Source organism: Pseudophryne corroboree, chromosome 1 (assembly GCF_028390025.1).
Source record: "Pseudophryne corroboree isolate aPseCor3 chromosome 1, aPseCor3.hap2, whole genome shotgun sequence".
In the NCBI taxonomy this organism is placed as follows: Eukaryota; Metazoa; Chordata; class Amphibia; order Anura; family Myobatrachidae; genus Pseudophryne; species Pseudophryne corroboree.
Window position 1 is genome coordinate 776,594,815 of NC_086444.1, and position 21,968 is coordinate 776,616,782.

General features: G+C 47.9%; 1 protein-coding gene and 1 non-coding gene across 2 annotated transcripts in view; both read right to left on the reverse strand.

Moving 5' to 3' along the window:
• EIF4E (eukaryotic translation initiation factor 4E) overlaps nucleotides 1-21,968 on the reverse strand; it is a 219,534-nt gene that overhangs the window by 89,481 nt on the left and 108,085 nt on the right. The window lies entirely within an intron of this gene.
• On the reverse strand, nucleotides 2,453-2,571 carry LOC134939768 (5S ribosomal RNA). The gene has a single exon (XR_010181395.1). It is a non-coding gene; the product is annotated as a 5S ribosomal RNA (ribosomal RNA).

The window sequence follows — 21,968 nt, forward strand, 5'->3', positions numbered from 1 at the left end:
ATAAAGGGTTAAAGAGTCAGTCAGAACGCCCTGAGGTCGATCCGAAATCTCCGCCCACAGCGGACCAGCTGACAAAACTCCGGGGCATGTTCCCTCACCCAGGAGTCTGACCTGGTGGCTTGATCTGGAAACAAGATTGTTGTCCCCCGTTCCGAGAGGAATGGAGGCGACCACTCATTACGTCGCAACTTGACTGAAGAAATAGAGTCTCTGGTGCCGAGGAATGAAAAAACCTCTGACGGACCGTGTTGAGAAACGTCTATGCGGAGCATAAATTGGATCTGTGTCGAATCAGAAGCTCGTGGATCCTCCGGATATTCAGAAGCCACCTAATGTACAGGGTGGGATAGTAGCAGTAAATTGTCCCATTAGGGAACCAACGTCACCCACTGCCCTTGAAAAAGAGTTATTCTGTTATCTTCCTAAACTCTGTGGGAGCGGAAGAGAGAAGAGTAAAGGACTTACAGTGAAAATGAGAATCCTGTTAAGGGGGAATCTGAGAAAAGCCTGTCCAACGGAAATCAGTAAACAGGCATCTCTGAAGACAAGGGACACGTAAAACTCCCTTTCTTGTTTAAACTAGCAATCACAGACTAAAAGGATTGTAAGGCCAGAATAGGCCTGTCCGAGCCACTTGGCTTCGGAACGTGAAAAGAAAACAAAGGCCTGAGAACTGTCCTAATTCAAATGATATGTGTAAAACAGGGATCAACACCCTTTGCGGTTAGAAACCTATGGAGCGCAGCCTGCAGTATGACTCTCTTGTCATCGTAAATCAGCCGACCCATGCCGAGGGACTCCTGAGACGGTTGTAACCGCCCAAGCCTTCTCCCATCGACCTGCGCCTACCCTGGGACCCTGCAGGTGTAATGGGTGTATAGGATGACATAAAATCAGACTGGACTGAGGATGTTGAACCTCTGCTTCAGCCTTTTTACCCTGAGAACCCCTGGCGACGAAGATATCACCCGTGTGGAGTCAAAAACCTGAAAGGGCACGAAACAATCTAAAGGGAAGACCAGTAAAGGTCTGTCTTGGAGCTGGGGCAGTAGTAGGAGAAATCAAAGTGGACCTACCTCCATTGGTTCAAGAAATCCTGCAGAAAGTTCCTTCCCCAGAACCATCTGCCCCGTAGGATTTCATGTTTACTTGTCACTGTCGCAGCCCCAGAGGTCGTCGGGTTAAGACAGCCCAAGCGAAGATGCAGGGTCCGAGTCTGTAGACATGGAGACCTCCAAGGAACATAAAGCAGAATCGTGATTCTGACCTGTATCAAAGTATCAATTGATCCTGATGCGAAGCATCCTGTAACCTAGAGGACAATTGTTCCCCAACCTACCTGCTCCGGATACGGTAGAACCATGCTGCCGCATATGTCGATGGATCCCTGAGCAAGGTTGCCTCAGGAAAACGGCGGCTTGATGGACCGGCGATACACCGAGGTGTATACCCTAGAGAGGTTCTGATACCATCTCCTGCCATCTGCGGGGAAAAGATAGGAAAACAAACCCTGTTTGATACCTGATATTGTGTATTCGGGTGTCTGTCGGCCGCCTACCGGAGCCTGCCCAGCTCATCCGAAACTGAACCAGTCGCTGTCATTTTCGTCAATGGCGTGGAACCCTGATGGACTTGACGTGTCCTCCTCCTTTACCTGCAGTATCAGATGAACTGCTGTATTATGTACCTGTATATTCTGAGACACTGGTTCAGATCCACAGAAAACAGACATCAGTAATGCATGGAATGTTAGCAAAGTTTCTTTTTGGAAAGGTGTGTTTGGTCCCGCTGTGATTTGATCCTGTGACCTTGGAAACCAAAGTCCAAGGGCTTACCTGATGAGCTATTGTCTGGTTAATAGTGACATTACCTGCATCATTGATCAAACAGGGGTGTGCAGGTGCGTGGAGGGCGAAGCAGATGGCTCCGCCGCATACTTCACACCTAAGAGGGAATTCTTCGACTATCCCAGGAGAGACAAACGAAAGGAGAAAAGGTGGGTTAAATAAACAGAGCCCTACGTAAGGTCTGCACTATAATGTGTAGTGACCGATACGATTAAAATAAACTTTCTGGAGCAGCGGAGACCTGAACCAGCAACGCTGCGCTGTGGGACAGGAGTCTTAGCCCTAGGCTATAGGAGTTCTCCTTAAAGTTTTGTTTGGATTCAAACCCCTGTTCAGATACCCGCTACTAGCGTACTGAGCCGCAGCGCTATTTGTCTGATGCCTTACACGCATTCCACAATTACAAATAGCATTAGTAACTAGTGACAACAAGGAATAATAAAGGGAAGGCAACACCCCGCCCTGTATTTAGTGTACCGCTAATTAAGGTGCACCAGATGTTTCTCTGAGGTTCCGCTGGCTTTTCAAAATGGTGACCAGCCTGTGAGAAAGATGGGGGAAAATGTTATGTGCAAGATGTTGTTATTAGAAAACATTGCGGAAGTAGCCTACAGCACCTGGTATTCCCAGGCGGTCTCCCATCCAAGTACTAACCGGGCCTGACCCTGCTTAGTTTCCGAGATCAGACGAGATCGGGCGTGTTCAGGGTGGTGTGGCCGTAGGCTTTTATCCCCTATATCTGGTATTTTATGGATTTATCTATATACATACCTACACGCACTTAAATATATATATCTATATATATACATGCACAAACATAACTATATATGTATATATACACACACACCGTAGGTAAATAAATACTGCACAGTAGATCCTTTTAATTATTATTGAGCTGAGTCCCAGCTACTGTAATAGAGCAGGTTCCCTGATTTGCAAGTAGGAAAATGCTGGGTAGAGGACTCTACTGCAGGAGGAATGTATCTATATTTCAGCAGCCTGAAGTATCGAAAAGTTACAAATCCCAGAGCTGTTGCCTAGCGACGGGGAGACCTGGGAGCCCGCTGAGTAAAGCGGGTTAACTGTTAATATACCTGGGACTTTATTTGTATTTGTCTCTGAGTATGCAAGATTAGCCCACTGGGCTATAGGAGACACTGCAAATATGAAGCCAGGTCTGTGCAGGGAGGAAATGGCCGCCAGAGTGAAACTCCTCTGGGCTATGCGATAAAATCTATATAGTGGATAACTGGATTAGTGCTGAGCCACTCTGACTATATCACATTCTCCTCAGCACCATGTGCATTAAACTCACATAAATGCCTATTACACTATAACAGTGGCCGGGGAGCGGAGAATGCTGAGCCCGCTGTACAGAGCAGGAGTTAGCTCCGCCCCCCGGCTATGGCGCCTTATTGCAAAACTAAGCGGGAAGCGAGCTGTACCCTCCGCTGGGCCTGCGAGTCACCGCCGGGGAGCGCTGAGCGCTGAGCCCGCTATACCGCGCTAGTAGAGCCCTGTATCTGCTAGCCGCCGCCGGGGAGTGTTGCGCTGAACAGAGCGCGAGTCGCCGCCTGGGAGCAGGGAGCGCTGAGCTCGCTCTACAGAGCGGGACTTAGCTCCGCCCCCTCCGTACAAGGCGCCAAATTTAAACATTGCTTTGCGCTCGAGCGGGATCCCTGTGCCGGCTCTGTGAGTCGCGCTGAGTGGGTGCGGGGAGCTGGGGGAGCAGAGGGTTATCAGAATGACACACACCCGTTTTTCAGTCAGGGTTGTATAAACACATACTCAGCCTCCCCCAATCATCCTGTCTGTTTCTCCATGAGGAGGACAGGTAAGGATACAATAAAGTACATTACAGCCCCAGAGAGCCCTTCTGTAGTGGGTTGTACAACAATAAACAGATTGCTCTAAAAACATACATAGCCACCACAAATAAAGTATACTTCACTCACCACTGTGTTCTTGGTGGATCGGCCCCGACACACGCCGCACGCAGCGGCGTCCAGCCGGAATCTTCTGTGGTGGGGTGGTCCCGACACAAGCCGCACGCAGCGGTGTCCGACCATTTTTGATACTCACCGCTGCCATGCTGCCGGAATCTTCTGCTGGATGGAGTGGCCGCGACACGCGCCGCACGCAGCGGTGTCCGCCAACTCAGGAGAGCTCAGTGTCTCCCTCAGCCGGGGCCCATCCCTAGCCGCACGCAGCTGCGATGGGACCCCGCCGGCAGCTCCCACGGTGCAGACTGGCAGTGGCAGAGCTGCCAGTCTGTGAGTGTGTGTAAGAAAAATAAAATAATAAAGAAAAAAGAAGAAAATTCTTCAGCTAAACCCAAGTGAACCAGCTACCTCGGGCACTTAACTAAGACTGGCTTGGAGGGGAGATAGTAGGGGAGGAGCTAGCCACAGTGTGAGAATTTTTAAAGTGCCAGCTACCAATACCACCTACTATCTCCCCATTGTAACTACACTCCAGTGGCCCCTAGTGGATGAAGGAGAAATATATATATATATATATATATATATAAGATTTTACTTACCGGTAAATCTATTTCTCGTAGTCCGCAGTGGATGCTGGGGACTCCGTAAGGACCATGGGATAGACGGCCTCCACAGGAGACATGGGCACTTTAAGAAAGAATTTAGGTTCTGGTGTGCTCTGGCTCCTCCCTCTATGGTTCCGGTATGAATGGTCGACCATGTTATGGTCGACAGTCATTAGGTCGACCACTATTGGTCGACATTGACATGGTCGACATGGACACATGGTCGACACATGAGTTTAACTTTTTTTGGTGTCGTTTTTTGCGTAAAGTGACTGGGAACCCCAATTAGTGCACCGCTTCGCTCGCCATGCTTCGGGCATGGTGCCTTCGCTCCGCTACCGCTTCGCTCGGCACACTTTACCGTTCCAATCGTAGTCCATGTGGATCGTAAAGTATGGAAAAGTTCCCCAAAAGAAAAGAAAGTCAAAAAACTCATGTCGACCTTTTCATGTGTCGACCATGTGTCCATGTCGACCATGTCAACCAATAGTGGTCGACCTAATGACTGTCGACCATAACATGGTCGACCATGTGAACGGATACCCCCTCTATGCCCCTCCTCCAGACCTCAGTTAGAGAAACTGTGCCCAGAAGAGCTGACAGTACAAGGAAAGGATTTTGGTAATCCAGGGCAAGATTCATACCAGCCACACCAATCACACCGTATAACTTGTGATAAACTTACCCAGTTAACAGTATGAACAACAACAGAGCATCAGGTCAACCCCGATGCAACCATAACATAACCCTTATTGAAGCAATAACTATATACAAGTATTGCAGAAGAATTCCGCACTTGGGACAGGCGCCCAGCATCCACTACGGACTACGAGAAATAGATTTACCGGTAAGTAAAATCTTATTTTCTCTGACGTCCTAGTGGATGCTGGGGACTCCGTAAGGACCATGGGGATTATACCAAAGCTCCCAAACGGGCGGGAGAGTGCGGATGACTCTGCAGCACCGATTGAGCAAACACAAGGTCCTCCTCAGCCAGGGTATCAAACTTGTAGAACCTTTGCAAAAGTGTTTGAACCTGACCAAGTAGCCGCTCGACAAAGCTGTAATGCCGAGCCCCCTCGGGCAGCCGCCCAAGAAGAGCCCACCTTCCTAGTGGAATGGGCCTTAACTGATTTTGGCAGCGCTAATCCAGCCACAGAATGAGCCTGCTGAATCGTGTTACAGATCCAGCGAGCAATAGTTTGCTTTGAAGCAGGAGCACCAAGCTTGTTGGAAGCATACAGGATAAACAAAGACTCTGTTTTCCTGACCCTAGCCGTTCTGGCTACATAAACCTTCAAAGCCCTGACCACATCAAGCAACTCGGAATCCTCCAAGTCAGTAGTAGCCACAGGCACCACAATAGGTTGGTTTATATGAAAGGATTAAACCACTTTCGGCAGAAATTGTGGACGGGTCCGCAATTCTGCTCTATCCGCATGGAAAACCAGATAGGGGCTTTTATGTGACAAAGCCGCCAACTCTGACACACGCCTAGCCGAAGCCAAGGCTAATAGCATGACCACCTTCCACGTGAGATATTTCAACTCCACCGTTTTGAGTGGTTCAAACCAGTGGGATTTCAGGAAACTCAACACCACGTTAAGATCCCAAGGTGCCACTGGAGGCACAAAAGGGGGCTTAATATGCAGCACTCACTTTACAAACGTCTGCACTTCAGGTAGAGAAGTCAACTCCTTTTGAAAGAAAATGGATAGGGACGAAATCTGGACCTTAATGGAACCCAATTTTAGGCCCAAATTCACTCCTGACTGTAGGAAGTGAAGGAAACGGTTCAGCTGGAATTTCTCCGTAGGGGCATTCCTGGCCTCACACCAAGCAACATATTTTCACCATATACGGTGATAATGTTGAGCTGCCACATCCTTCCTAGCCTTTATCAGCGTAGGAATGACCTCATCCGGAATGCCTTTCTCTGCTAGGATCCGGCGTTCAACAGCCATGCCGTCAAACGCAGCCGCGGTAAGTCTTGGAACAGACAGGGCCCTTGTTGCAACAAGTCCTGTCTTAGAGGAAGAGGCCACGGGTCCTCTGAGCATTTCTTGCAGATCTGGATACCAAGTCCTTCGTGGCCAATCTGGAACAATGAGTATTGTTCTCACTCCTCTTTTTCTTATTATTCTCAGCACCTTGAGTATGAGAGGAAGAGGAGGAAATACATAGACCGACTGGAACACCCACGGTGTCACCAGGGCGTCTACAGCTATCGCCTGAGGGTCTCTTGACCTGGCGCAATACCTTTGTAGCTTTTTGTTGAGGCGGGATGCCATCATGTCCACCTGTGGCAGTTCCCACCGACTTGCAATCTGTGCGAAGACTTCCTGATGAAGTCCCCACTCTCCCAGGTGGAGGTCGTGTCTGCTGAGGAAGTCTGCTTCCCAGTTGTCCACTCCCGGGATGAACACTGCCGACAGTGCGCTTACGTGATTTTCAGCCCAGCGAAGAATTCTGGTGACTTCCGCCATCGCCACCCTGCTCCTTGTGCCGCCTTGTCGGTTTACATGAGCCACTGCGGTGATGTTGTCTGACTGAATCAGAACCGGCAGGGTCTCCGCTTGACGTAGGGCGTTGTATATGGCCCTTAGTTCCAGGATGTTGATGTGAAGGCAAGTCTCCTGACTTGACCACAGACCTTGGAAATTTCTTCCCTGTGTGACTGCTCCCCACCCTCGGAGGCTTGCATCCGTGGTCACCAGGACCCAGTCCTGAATGCCGAATCTGCGGCCCTCGAGAAGGTGAGCACTCTGCAGCCACCACAGGAGAGACACCCTGGCCCTGGGGGATAGGGTGATTAACCGATGCATCTGAAGATGTGATCCGGACCACTTGTCCAGTAAGTCCCATTGAAAGGTCCTTGCATGGAACCTGCTGAAGGGAATGGCCTCGTATGATGCCACCATCTTTCCCAGGACTCGAGTGCAGTGATGCACTGACACCTGTTTTGGTTTTAATAGGTTCCTGACCAGTGTCATGAGTTCCTGAGCTTTCTCTATCGGGAGATAAACCCTTTTCTGGTCTGTGTCTAGAATCATGCCTAGGAAAGGCAGACGAGTCGTAGGAACCAACTGCGACTTTGGAATATTTAGAATCCAGCCGTGTTGCCGTAACACCTCCAGAGAAAGTGCTACGCTGATCAGCAATTGCTCTCTTGATCTCGCTTTTATGAGGAGATCGTCCAAGTATGGGATAATTGTGACCCCTTGCTTCCGCAGGAGCACCATCATTTCCGCCATTACTTTGGTAAATATTCTCGGAGCCGTGGAGAGACCAAACGGCAACGTCTGAAATTGGTAATGACAATCCTGTACAACAAATCTGAGGTACGCCTGATGAGGTGGATAAATGGGGACATGAAGGTATGCATCCTTTATGTCCAGAGACACCATAAAATCCCCCCCTTCCAGGCTTGCAATGACCGCTCTCAGCGATTCCATCTTGAACTTGAACCTTCTCAGGTACATGTTCAGGGATTTTAAATTCAATATGGGCCTGACCGAACCGTCCGGTTTCGGGACTACAAACATGGTCGAATAACCACCCCTTCCTAGTTGAAGGAGGGGAACCTTGACCACCACCTGTTGAAGATGCAATTTATGAATTGCAGTTAACACGATTTCCCTCTCGTGGGGGGAAACTGGCAGGGCCGATTTGAGGTATCTGTGAGGGGGCATCTCTTCGAATTCCAGCTTGTATCCCTGAGACACAATATCTATTGCCCAGGGATCCAACTGGGAGTGAACCCACCTGTGGCTGAAATTTCGAAGACATGCCCCCACCGGGCCTAGCTCCGCCTGTGGAGCCCCAGCGTCATGCGGTGGATTTTGTGGAAGCCGGGGAGGACTTCTGTTCCTGGGAACTAGCTGTGTTGTGCAGCTTCTTTCCTCTGCCCCTGCCTCTGGCAAGAAAGGACGCACCTCGGACTTTCTTGTTTTTCTATGAACGAAAGGACTGCATTTGATAATACGGTGCTCTCTTAGGCTGTGAGGAAACATATGGCAAAAAATGTGACTTTCCAGCAGTAGCTGTGGAGACCAGGTCCGAGAGACCCTCCCCAAATAATTCCTCACCCTTGTAAAGTAAAACCTCCATATGCCTTTCTGAGTCGGCATCACCTGTCCATTGCAGAGTCCACAGGACCCTTCTGGCAGAAATTGACATAGCATTTATTCTAGAACTCAGTAGACTAATGTCTCTTTGAGCATCTCTCATATATAGGACAGTGTCTTTAATATGCCCCAAGGTCAACAATATAGTATCCTTGTCTAAGGTATCAAATTCCTCAGATAAGGTATCCGTCCATGCTGCTACAGCACTACACACCCAGGACGACGCGATCGCCGGCCTCAGCAAGGTACCCGAATGTGTATAAATGGACTTCAGGGTAACCTCCTGTTTGCGATCCGCAGCATCTTTGAGGGCAGCCGTATCCTGTGACGGCAGAGCTACCTTCTTAGATAAGCGTGTTAAAGCTTTGTCCACGCTAGGGGAGGATTCCCAGCGTAACCTGTCCGTTGGCGGGAAAGGATACGCCATAAGAATCCTTTTGGAGATCTGCAGTTTTTTTATCTGGAGATTCCCAAGCCTTTTCACATAACTCATTTAGCACGTGTGAGGGGGGAAAGGTTACCTCCGGCTTCTTTTCCCCATACATATGTACCCTCTTGTCAGGGACTGGGGTTTCCTCTGTGATGTGCAACACATCCTTAATTGCTATAATCACATAACGGATGGATTTAGCCAATTTAGGCTGTAACTTTGCATCATCGTAATCGACACTGGAGTCAGAATCCATGTCGGTATCTGTGTCAACAATTTGGGATAGTGGGCGCTTCTGAGACCCTGACGGCCTCTGCGACATAGGATCAGGCACGGGTTGAGACCCTTACTGTCCTGAGGCTTCAGCTTTTTCTAACCTTTTATGCAAGGAATTAACATTATCATTTAAAACCTTCCACATATCCATCCAATCAGGTGTCGGCACCGTCGGCGGAGACACCACATTCATTTGCTCCCGCTCTGCTTCCACATAGCCTTCTTCGTCAAACATGTCGACACAAGCGTACCGACACACCACACACACAGAGAATGCCCTTTTTGAAGACAGTTTCCCCACAAGGCCCTTTGGAGAGACAGAGAGAGAGTATGCCAGCACACACCCCAGCGCTATAAACCCAGGAATAACACAGTAACTTAATGTTAACCCAGTAGATGCTGTTTATATTGATTTTTGCGCCTAATTATGTGCCCCCCCCCCTCTCTTTTTACCCTCTTCTACCGTGTATCTGCAGGGGAGAGCCTGGGGAGCTTCCTCTCAGCGGAGCTGTGGAGAAAAAATGGCGCTGGTGAGTGCTGAGGGAGAAGCCCCGCCCCCTCGACGGCGGGCTTCTGTCCCGCTTAAATATGCATTTTCTTGGCGGGGGCTCATACATATATACAGTGCCCAACTGTATATATGTGTACTTTTGCCAAAACGAGGTTCCAAATGCTGCCCAGGGCACCCCCCCCCCTGCGCCCTGCACTCTTACAGTGACCGGAGTATGTGAGGTGTGTGGAAGCAATGGCGCACAGCTGCAGTGCTGTGCGTTACCTCGGTGAAGAACGGAGTCTTCTGCCGCCGATTTCGAAGTCTTCTTGCTTCTCATACTCACCCGGCTTCTGTCTTCCGGCTCTGCGAGGGGGACGGCGGCGCGGCTCTGGGATCGGACGGCGAGGGTGAGATCCTGCGTACGATCCCTCTGGAGCTAATGGTGTCCAGTAGCCTAAGAAGCAGGACCTAGCTTCAGAGAGTAGGGCTGCTTCTCCCCCCTCAGTCCCACAATGCAGGGAGTCTGTTGCCAGCAGAGCTCCCTGAAAATAAAAAAAACCTAACAAAATACTTTCTCTCAGCAAACTCAGGAGAGCTCACTGAAAAGCACCCAGCTCGCTCTGGGCACAGTATCAAACTGAGGTCTGGAGGAGGGGCATAGAGGGAGGAGCCAGAGCACACCAGAACCTAAATTCTTTCTTAAAGTGCCCATGTCTCCTGCAGAGCCCGTCTATCCCATGGTCCTTACGGAGTCCCCAGCATCCACTAGGACGTTAGAGAAATACACACCAGAGGGCTCTAGCACACCAACATCAATTGTCCAAACTGAAATCAATAAATGCTTAAAAGGAGTAAACGTCCAAATATTCCCAACTGATTTCTTAGAGGACTCCCGGCCTGGTATGGATATTCGACTTTTAGGATCAGCGCTTGATTAGCTCAGCCAAATGATTTTTCCTGAAAAATACCCTCTCACCAAAAAGACGTAGACACCCAAAATAGGTACATAGCCTTTGATTAGTAAAACATCCAATGTTTATTTGTAACATCCAACATAAAATATACAATGTATAGCAATTTCCACATTGTATACAAGGTATTTTAGAAAATCAGTATCGGTGATCGCGCTGAGCCCAAAAAAAAGTGGGTCCCAGGGACCCCTCACTTTTAAAAATTGGGGTCCTACCGGTTCTTTTCTGGGTCCCATCGGAATTAAGGTTTTTATTAATATTAATCTTATTTGGACACTACAGAAGTGTTGCAAGGTGGGGGAATGGGGTGACCGTGCTGCTGGGCTGTGTAGCATGCAGGACACTCTGCCCCAGAGCTTTAACTAGATATTTTGGTGCCCTTTGGCAGAAAGTGAATTGGAGCTCCACCTCCCAGATTCGAAACCACAGGCGGTGCGCGCCGCAAAAATTTAGGGGCATGGCTTCATGGGGAAGGGGCGTGACGACATAATAGTGCCAATTCACATTACACCACACTGTAGTGCCGCTTATACACATTGCGCCAGGTAGAGCAAGTTAGGCACACTGCGCCAGGTAGAGCACGTTACACATACTGCGCCAGGTAGAGCACGCTATACACACTGCGCAAGGTAGAGCACGCCGTTATACACACTGCGCAAGGTAGAGCACGCCGTTATACACACTGCGCAAGGTAGAGCACGCCGTTATACACACTGCGCAAGGTAGAGCACGCCGTTATACACACGGCGCAAGGTAGAGCACGACGTTATACACACGGCGCAAGGTAGAGCACGACGTTATACACACTGCGCAAGGTAGAGCACGACGTTATACACACTGCGCAAGGTAGAGCACGCCGTTATACACACTGCGCCAGGTAGAGCACACCGTTATACACATTGCGCCAGGTAGAGCACGCCGTTATACACATTGTGCCAGGTAGAGCATGCCGTTATACACATTGTGCCAGGTAGAGCACGTACCTTCCGCACCACCAGGGCCCTGTGCTGTCACCGCTGACTCAGTCAGGTAAAAGAAGTGAGAAGTTTGGGGGGGGGGGGGGGGGGGGGGGGGGGGGCGCCAATGCGGCCACTGGCTCCCCTGTCACATGCCCGCTAGCTGGGCGTCCGTAGGGATGCTGGGGACACCTGATGGTAATGGTGCAGCCCGCTCTTCTCACGGCAGCAGTATGGTGGCAGAGCACTGCAGGGGCTGGAGGCGAGGTTCCTGGCCGGTCACCGCTGCTCTCCTTCACACAGATCGCGGGAGAGCACACTGGAGGCAGCCGAGAGGGAGGTGCAGTTTACGGTCTTGGCGAGTCACCTCCCGCCCGCAGCAAAGCGTACAGCAGCCACAGAGCCGTCTTCTCTCTCTGCCCGGCCCCCGTGTGAAGCCGCTGCACGTGACCAGGAGGGGGAGGGGGCACCGCCAGACTGCCAGTGGTAAGGCTCCACCTCCGCTCTGTATGGGCAAGAAGCGCCGTCAATTTACAAGGAGTTGGCTGCAGCGGAGCGCGTCCCCGGAAACCCTCACATTTTTGAAAAGTGAGTCCCCGCCTTCAGATCCAGGTAAAATACGCGCTATAGCGCGTATTTGCGAACACTGAAGATTACACTGGGACAGGTGTAAATGTAGGGGGATACGGTTGTTTGATCGACACAGCTTAGGTCGACATGGTCATTAGGTCGACAGGGCAAAAGGTCGACATGAGTTTTTCATTTTTTGGATTTTTCCTACTTAACGATCCATGTGGAGTACGATTGGAACTGTAACCTGTGCCGAGCGAAGCGAGGCACCCTGCCCGAAGAATGGCGAGCGAAGCGAGCCATGCGAGGGGACACAGTGCACTAATTGGGGTTCCCCGTTACTTTACGAAGAAAACGACGTCAAAAACAGTCAAAAAACCATGTTGACCTTCTGACCTGTCGACCTTGTACATGTCGACCTAATGACCATGACGACATATTGTCCCTGTCGACCTAATGACTGTTGACCTAAGTTGTGTCTATTCAACGACCCATACCCATGTAAGTGCCACCAACCACCCCGGGATGTGAGCTCAGTGGTGGGGGAACCCTCCAATGCAAACTGGGTATCCTAATCACCTTTTTTTAAATCCCTACGCGTTTCGTCCTTTAACAGAACTTCTTCAGGGGTACAAAAACCTAAAAATGCATAGTACGGTGGGTATTTATAATTTCCACCAGCCTAAGGTACATATTTTAACATACATTTTAACTGGTATTATATTGCATTGTGTCTATTGTTTTTATCCCATTTTTTAAGAAGTTTTGCTGCTCAAATTTTAGTCTAGCTGTTTAATCATGGTCTGTTTTAAATGTATTAATAAATTAACCTATTATAGATCCACTCGATCTGGTTATTCATTATTTTATAGATATATTACATATATTTTTATATATCTTCTAGATCCACTTTTTTTGAACTATTTTAAGACACCATTGGTCGCTATATCCCCCACCCCCCGTGTGTTATTAATCCATTGCTACAGGGAACCACCATCCCTGTGTTTTGGGGGACAGCTGACGCCCTGTATTAGCCCATAGGGAGTGTTATTTATTTCGATTACACGTGGCTATTTGATTACTGGGGTTGTACACAAGTGGCGCAATAATCTTTATATATATATATATATATATATATATATATATATATATATATATATATATATATATATATATATATATATATATATATATATATATATTTATATATATATATATATATATATATATATATATATATATATTTATATATATATATATTATATATATATATATATATATATTTATATATATATATATATATATATATATATTCTATCAAAGGAAAGAATCTGCGGCACTCGGAGTCTTTACTGAAAAACAATGTGTATTCACACAAACACCACATACACATTGTTTTTCAGTAAAGACTCCGAGTGCCGCAGATTCTTTCCTTTGGTAGACACTTCCCGCTACTGGAGGCACCTGAGCAGCATTTCCTGTGAAAGAGGAGTGCCGGTCCAACAACCAAGGTACACAAGATAGATATATAGATAGAGAGATAGAGAGATATAGATATAGATATAGATATATATATATATATATATATATATATATATATCTATATCTCTCTATCTCTCTATCTATATATCTATCTTGTGTACCTTGGTTGTTGGACCGGCACTCCTCTTTCACAGGAAATGCTGCTCAGGTGCCTCCAGTAGCGGGAAGTGTCTACCAAAGGAAAGAATCTGCGGCACTCGGAGTCTTTACTGAAAAACAATGTGTATGTGGTGTTTGTGTGAATACACATTGTTTTTCAGTAAAAAGACTCCGAGTGCCGCAGATTCTTTCCTTTGATATATATATATATATATAAATAAAAAAAAGTAAACCAGCGGCACTCAGGGTCTTATGAAAAATAGTCTTTGTATTAAGACATCAAAACAGTGAACATCAACGTTTCGGGGAATTAAACCCCTTTGTCAAGATGTGAAGCAATGTGTGTGAAGAAAAGAGACTCACCTTATAAAGATAGAGACCCGCCAAACCGAGTGTGCGTGGCCGCTCCGTATCGCGCTGTGAGGACAGCAGTGCGCCCGGTGATTACGTGCAGTCGCGTCTGAGCAGTGTCAAAGCCGGCTGGTTGCTAGGCAACGCCGGGAACATCAGCGTGCGTGCGGCTAGAAAGGAAAAAAGTGTGAAGTGCAGTTAACCCCTAGTACCAACTGCTGACTAAAGGCTAGAATGTAAAACTATCAGAATAAAGAATAAAGCCTGCAGTGACATGGTTGTACATGGCTATGACGCAAGATGCCGACATGCCCCTGTCAAAGTAAAAAAACAAAACGACATGACAAAGGATAATAGAGGTGAAAACTCAAGATGGTGAACTATAGAGTGAGGGTCAGTGCCTAACGGATATAGCCGAATGGTGAGCATACACTGACGCGGTGTCATCTGTGTGCAACAATAGCGGACAGTAATGAACGGAATGTTGATGGACTGTAATAGACATTCAAGCAGATATTGTCCAGTTGATATGTATCCCACTCTCCCCGAAAGGGAAAGTGTTGTGGGCTACTGTCCACTGTTGCTGGAGAATAGTTCAGCCGAAGGTACTCCAAACGATCCTCTCATTCAATCCAGCGGGATGAATCGTGCCAAGGTTGTAGATCCAGGTGGCTTCTTTCCTAAGGAGCTGACCCTCTCTGTCACCCCCTCGTAGAGATTTAGGTACGTGGTCAATAATGATGTGTTTGAGGCCGGATAAAGAGTGATGGGCTTCAAAAAAATGCCTGGCCACGGGTTGATCAGAAGTCTTTCCCATTAGTGCTGCTTTTATTGCGGACCGGTGCAGGGCCATACGCTCACGTAGGGATCTGATGGTCTTGCCCACATAGCACAAGCCGCACGGGCATGTTATCAGATAAATAATATAGGTAGAGGTACACGACACTGTGTGATGAATGCGGAGCTCTTTGCCGGTTAAAGGTAATTTAAACACTGAGCCTGTCAGCATGTGGGTGCACGTAGTGCAGCCCAGGCAGCGGTAGCATCCGGGTTTCTTGGTGATAAAGGTGTCCTTTGAGGGCCCATCAGAGACCTTAGCGAAGTTGGTGATGTCGGTGTGCACCAACATATCTCTGATATTCCGTCCTCTCCTGTAGCATATCATGGGGGTTTTGTGCTTGAAAGGCAATGATGCATCAGTGGAGACTATGGGCCACAAAGCCCGGCTTGCTCGTGTGAGTATGGGACTGGAGGTGTCAAACGACGTGATCCAAGGAATTCTGCTGTCTGTAGATTTGGATTTGGCCTGCAGTAGGGTGCTACGAGGTATCGTCAAGATCTCTCTTTTGGTGGCCTCAAGAGAGGAACACTCATAACCTCTGGCGATGAATTTGAGGATCATCTTGTCGAGTTCTTTCTCCAGATTCGCTGATTGGCTGTGAATGCGGGCTACCCTTATCATTTGTGACCTGGGGAGACCCTGCTTCAGAGACCGGGGATGGAGGCTGTTGGCTCGGAGGAGGGTGTTTTTATCCGTGGGCTTGTGGTAAACACTCGTGTATAATCTGCCAGCTTGTACTGTGACTAAGACATCCAGATAGTTGATGGATGCAGGAGACCAATGATAGGTAATTCTTATCGGTGAAGGTCTAGTATTGATGGATTCTAATAGAGACTTCAACGCGGTTTCTCCCCCAGTCCAAATGATGAACAGGTCGTCCAGTATCTTTTGCACAGCCACGAGTTCCAACAGGACTCCAGGCATGAACCCCAGCACTTCGGTAACAAACAAGGACGAGGTGAGCGGATACAGACATCTAAACATCGCTAAAGGCGACCTATACAGCTTCACTGATGAGGACGCAGACAGACTCCGCTTCAAGGAGCAGCTTTCCTCCACGGAACAATCTTTCGGGCCAGAGGATCTGTACCAGCAGCTGTATAAATTAAAGAGAAGGGAGATCGACTTTCTATTACACGGCATTTCCCTATCGGACTACCATAGGGAATGCATGATTCCCAGAGGCTTCAGAGTTAGGAATGCACCCACCATCATTGCCTTTCAAGCACAAAACCCCCATGATATGCTACAGGAGAGGACGGAATATCAGAGATATGTTGGTGCACACCGACATCACCAACTTCGCTAAGGTCTCTGATGGGCCCTCAAAGGACACCTTTATCACCAAGAAACCCGGATGCTACCGCTGCCTGGGCTGCACTACGTGCACCCACATGCTGACAGGCTCAGTGTTTAAATTACCTTTAACCGGCAAAGAGCTCCGCATTCATCACACAGTGTCGTGTACCTCTACCTATATTATTTATCTGATAACATGCCCGTGCGGCTTGTGCTATGTGGGCAAGACCATCAGATCCCTACGTGAGCGTATGGCCCTGCACCGGTCCGCAATAAAAGCAGCACTAATGGGAAAGACTTCTGATCAACCCGTGGCCAGGCATTTTTTTGAAGCCCATCACTCTTTATCCGGCCTCAAACACATCATTATTGACCACGTACCTAAATCTCTACGAGGGGGTGACAGAGAGGATCAGCTCCTTAGGAAAGAAGCCACCTGGATCTACAACCTTGGCACGATTCATCCCGCTGGATTGAATGAGAGGATCGTTTGGAGTACCTTCGGCTGAACTATTCTCCAGCAACAGTGGACAGTAGCCCACAACACTTTCCCTTTCGGGGAGAGTGGGATACATATCAACTGGACAATATCTGCTTGAATGTCTATTACAGTCCATCAACATTCCGTTCATTACTGTCCGCTATTGTTGCACACAGATGACACCGCGTCAGTGTATGCTCACCATTCGGCTATATCCGTTAGGCACTGACCCTCACTCTATAGTTCACCATCTTGAGTTTTCACCTCTATTATCCTTTGTCATGTCGTTTTGTTTTTTTACTTTGACAGGGGCATGTCGGCATCTTGCGTCATAGCCATGTACAACCATGTCACTGCAGGCTTTATTCTTTATTCTGATAGTGTTTTACATTCTAGCCTTTAGTCAGCAGTTGGTACTAGGGGTTAACTGCACTTCACACTTTTTTCCTTTCTAGCCGCACGCACGCTGATGTTCCCGGCGTTGCCTAGCAACCAGCCGGCTTTGACACTGCTCAGACGCGACTGCACGTCATCACCGGGCGCACTGCTGTCCTCACAGCGCGATACGGAGCGGCCACGCACACTCGGTTTGGCGGGTCTCTATCTTTATAAGGTGAGTCTCTTTTCTTCACACACATTGCTTCACATCTTGACAAAGGGGTTTAATTCCCCGAAACGTTGATGTTCACTGTTTTGATGTCTTAATACAAAGACTATTTTTCATAAGACCCTGAGTGCCGCTGGTTTACTTTTTTGTATCTTATTCCAAATACTGAGGGCACCTGGGCAACCATACTCTACACCTACTAGAGTGCCGGGCTGATTTTTTACGATATATAGATATATATATATATATACATATATATACATATATATATACACACATACATACATACATACATACATACATACATACATACATACATACACACACATACATACATATACACAGGTTGAGTCTCCCTTATCCAAAATGCTTGGGACCAGAGGTATTTTGGATATGGGATTTTTCCGTATTTTGGAATAATTGCATACCATAATGAGATATCATGGAGATGGGACCTAAATCTAAGCACAGAATGCATTTATATTTCATATACACCTTATACACACAGCCTGAAGGTCATTTTAGCCAATATTTTTTGTAACTTTGTGCATTAAACAAAGTGTCTGTATATTCACACAATTAATTTATGTTTCACATACACCTTATACACACAGCCTGAAGGTCATTTAATACAATATCTTTAATAACTTTGTGTATTAAACAAAGTTTGTGTACATTGAGCAATCAAAAAACAAAGATTTCACTATCTCACTCTCACTAAAAAAAGGCCGTATTTCGGAATATTCCGTAATATTTGGATATGGGATACTCAACCTGTATATATATATATATATATATATATATATATATATATATATATATATATATATATATATATAAAATAAGAATTTACTCACCGGTAATTCTATTTCTCGTAGTCCGTAGCGGATGCTGGGTACTCCGTAAGGACCATGGGGAATAGACGGGCTCCGCAGGAGACTGGGCACTCTTAAAAGAAAGATTAGGTACTATATCTGGTGTGCACTGGCTCCTCCCTCTATGCCCCTCCTCCAGACCTCAGTTAGGGAAACTGTGCCCGGAAGAGCTGACATTACTAGGAAAGGATTTGGAATCCAGGGTAAGACTCATACCAGCCACACCAATCACACCGTACAACTTGTAATAACTATACCCAGTTAACAGTATGAACAACAACTGAGCCTCATTCAACAGATGGCTCATAACAATAACCCTATAGTTAAGCAATAACTATATACATGTATTGCAGAAAGTCCGCACTTGGGACGGGCTCCCAGCATCCACTACGGACTACGAGAAATAGAATTACCGGTGAGTAAATTCTTATATTCTCTGACGTCCTAGTGGATGCTGGGTACTCCGTAAGGACCATGGGGATTATACCAAAGCTCCCAAACGGGCGGGAGAGTGCGGATGACTCTGCAGCACCGAATGAGCAAACTCAAGGTCCTCCTCAGCCAGGGTATCAAACTTGTAGAATTTTGCAAAAGTGTTTGATCCCGACCAAGTAGCAGCTCGGCAAAGTTGTAAAGCCGAGACCCCTCGGGCAGCCGCCCAAGAAGAAAGAGTCCACCTTCCTCGTGGAATGGGCTTTTACTGATTTAGGATGCGGCAGTCCAGCCGCAGAATGTGCAAGTTGAATCGTGCTACAGATCCAGCGAGCAATAGTCTGCTTTGAAGCAGGAGCACCCAGCTTGTTGGGTGTATGCAGGATAAACAGCGAGTCAGTTTTTCTGACTCTAGCCGTCCTGTGAACTTCAGGCAGTGAAGCCAGTTCTTTTTGAAAGAAAATAGACAGGGCCGAAATCTGGACTTTAATGGATCCCAATTTTAGGCCCATAGTCACTCCTGACTGTAGGAAGTGCAGAAATCGACCCAGCTGAAATTCCTCTGTTGGGGCCTTCCTGGCCTCACACCAACCAACATATTTTCGCCATATGCGGTGATAATGTTTTGCTGTCACATCCTTCCTAGCTTTTATCAGCGTAGCAATAACTTCATCTGGAATGCCCTTTTCCATTAGGATCCGGCGTTCAACCGCCATGCCGTCAAACGCAGCCGCGGTACGTCTTGGAACAGACAGGGCCCCTGCTGTAGCAGGTCCTGTCGGAGCGGCAGAGGCCAAGGGTCCTCTGAGATCATTTCTTGTAGTTCCGGGTACCAAGTTCTTCTTGGCCAATCCGGAACGATGAGTATAGTTCTTACTCCTCTCTTTCTTATTATCCTCAGTACCTTTGGTATGAGAGGAAGAGGAGGGAACACATAAACCGACTGGTACACCCACGGTGTCACTAGAGCGTCCACAGCTATCGCCTGAGGGTCCCTTGACCTGGCGCAATATCTTTTTAGCTTTTTGTTGAGGCGGGACACCATCATGTCCACCTGTGGCCTTTCCCAACGATTTACAATCAGCTTGAAGACTTCTGGATGAAGTCCCCACTCTCCCGGGTGGAGGTCGTGCCTGCTGAGGAAGTCTGCTTCCCAGTTGTCCACTCCCGGAATGAACAGCGCTGACAGTGCTAGCACGTGATTCTCCGCCCATCGAAGAATCCTTGTGGCTTCTGCCATCGCCATCCTGCTTCTTGTGCCGCCCTGTCGGTTTACATGGGCGACCGCCGTGATGTTGTCCGACTGAATCAGCACCGGTTGGTTTTGAAGCAGGGGTTCTGCTTGACTCAGGGCATTGTAAATGGCCCTTAGTTCCAGAATATTTATGTGTAGGGAAGTCTCCTGACTCGACCACTGTCCTTGGAAGTTTCTTCCCTGAGTGACTGCCCCCCAACCTCGGAGGCTTGCATCCGTGGTCACCAGAACCCAGTCCTGAATGCCGAATCTGCGGCCCTCGAGAAGATGAGCACTCTGCAGCCACCACAGCAGAGACACCCTGGCCCTCGGTGAAAGGGTGATCAACCGATGCATCTGAAGATGCGATCCGGACCACTTGTCTAACAGATCCCACTGAAAGATCCTTGCAAGGAACCCGAGATAGTGCTACTCCGACTAACAACTGCTCCTTGGACCTTGCCTTTATAAGGAGATCGAAAGAAGGGAGTTATAATTATCCCGTACTTGGACGAAGGAGTATCATCATTTCGGCCATTACCTTGGTAAATACCCTCGGTGCCGTGGACAGACCAAACGGCAACGTCTGGAATTGGTAATGACAGTCCTGTACCACAAACCTGAGGTACTCCTGGTGAGGTGGGTAAATGGGGACATGTAGGTAAGCATCCTTGATGTCCAGTGACACCATAAAATCCCCCTCTTCCAGGCTTGCAATAACCGCCCTGAGCGATTCCATTTTGAACTTGAACTTCCTTATATAAGTGTTCAAGGATTTCAAATTTAGAATGGGTCTCACCGAACCGTCTGGTTTCGGTACCACAAACATTGTGGAATAGTAACCCCGTCCCTGTTGAAGGAGGGGAACTTTGATTATCACCTGCTGAAGGTACAGCTTGTGAATTGCCGCCAGTACTACCTCCCTTTCCCTTGGGAGCAGCTGGCAAGGCTGATTTGAGGTAACGGCGAGGGGGAGACGCCTCGAACTCCAGCTTGTATCCCTGAGATACCACTTGTAGAACCCAGAGATCCACCTGTGAGCGAACCCACTGGTCGCTGAAGTTCCTGGCTCCACCTGTGGAGCCCCAGCGTCATGCGGTGGACTTAGTGGAAGCAGGGGAGGATTTTTGTTCCTCTACCCCTGCCTCTGGGCAGAAAGGACGCGCCTCTGACCCGCTTGCCTTTCTGAGGCCGAAAGGACTGTACTTGATAATACGGTGCTTTCTTAGGCTGAGGGGGAACCCGAGGTAAAAAAGTCGACTTCCCAGCTGTTGCTGTGGATACGAGGTCCGAGAGACCGTCCCCAAACAATTCCTCTCACCCTTATAAGGCAAAACCTCCATGTGCCGTTTAGAATCAGCATCACCTGTCCACTGCCGAGTCCATAATACCCTCCTGGCAGAAATTGACATTGCATTAATTCTAGATGCCAGCCGGCAAATGTCCCTCTGTGCATCCCTCATATATAAGACGACGTCTTTAATATGCTCTACGATAAGCAAAATAGTATCCCTGTCAGGGGAATCAATGTTATCTGACAGGGTATCAGACCAAGCAGCTGCAGCACTACACATCCATGCTGAAGCAATTGCAGGTCTCAGTATAGTAGTACCTGAGTGTGTATACACAGACTTCAGGATAGCCTCCTGCTTTCTATCTGCAGGCTCCTTTAAGGAGGCCGTATCCTGAGACGGCAGTGTAACCTTTTTTGATAAGCGTGTGAGCGCCTTGTCCATCCTAGGGGAAGTTTCCCAACGTAACCTATCCGTTGGTGGGAAAGGGTACGCCATTTGTAACCTCTTAGAAATCACCAATTTCTTATCTGGGGAACACCAAGCTTCTTCACAGAATTCATTTAACTCATCAGATGGGGGAAAAGTCACTGGCTGCTTTTTCTCCCCAAACATAATACCCTTTTTAGTGGTAACCGGGTTAATGTCAGAAATGTGCAACACATTTTTCATTGCCGTAATCATGCATCGGATGGCC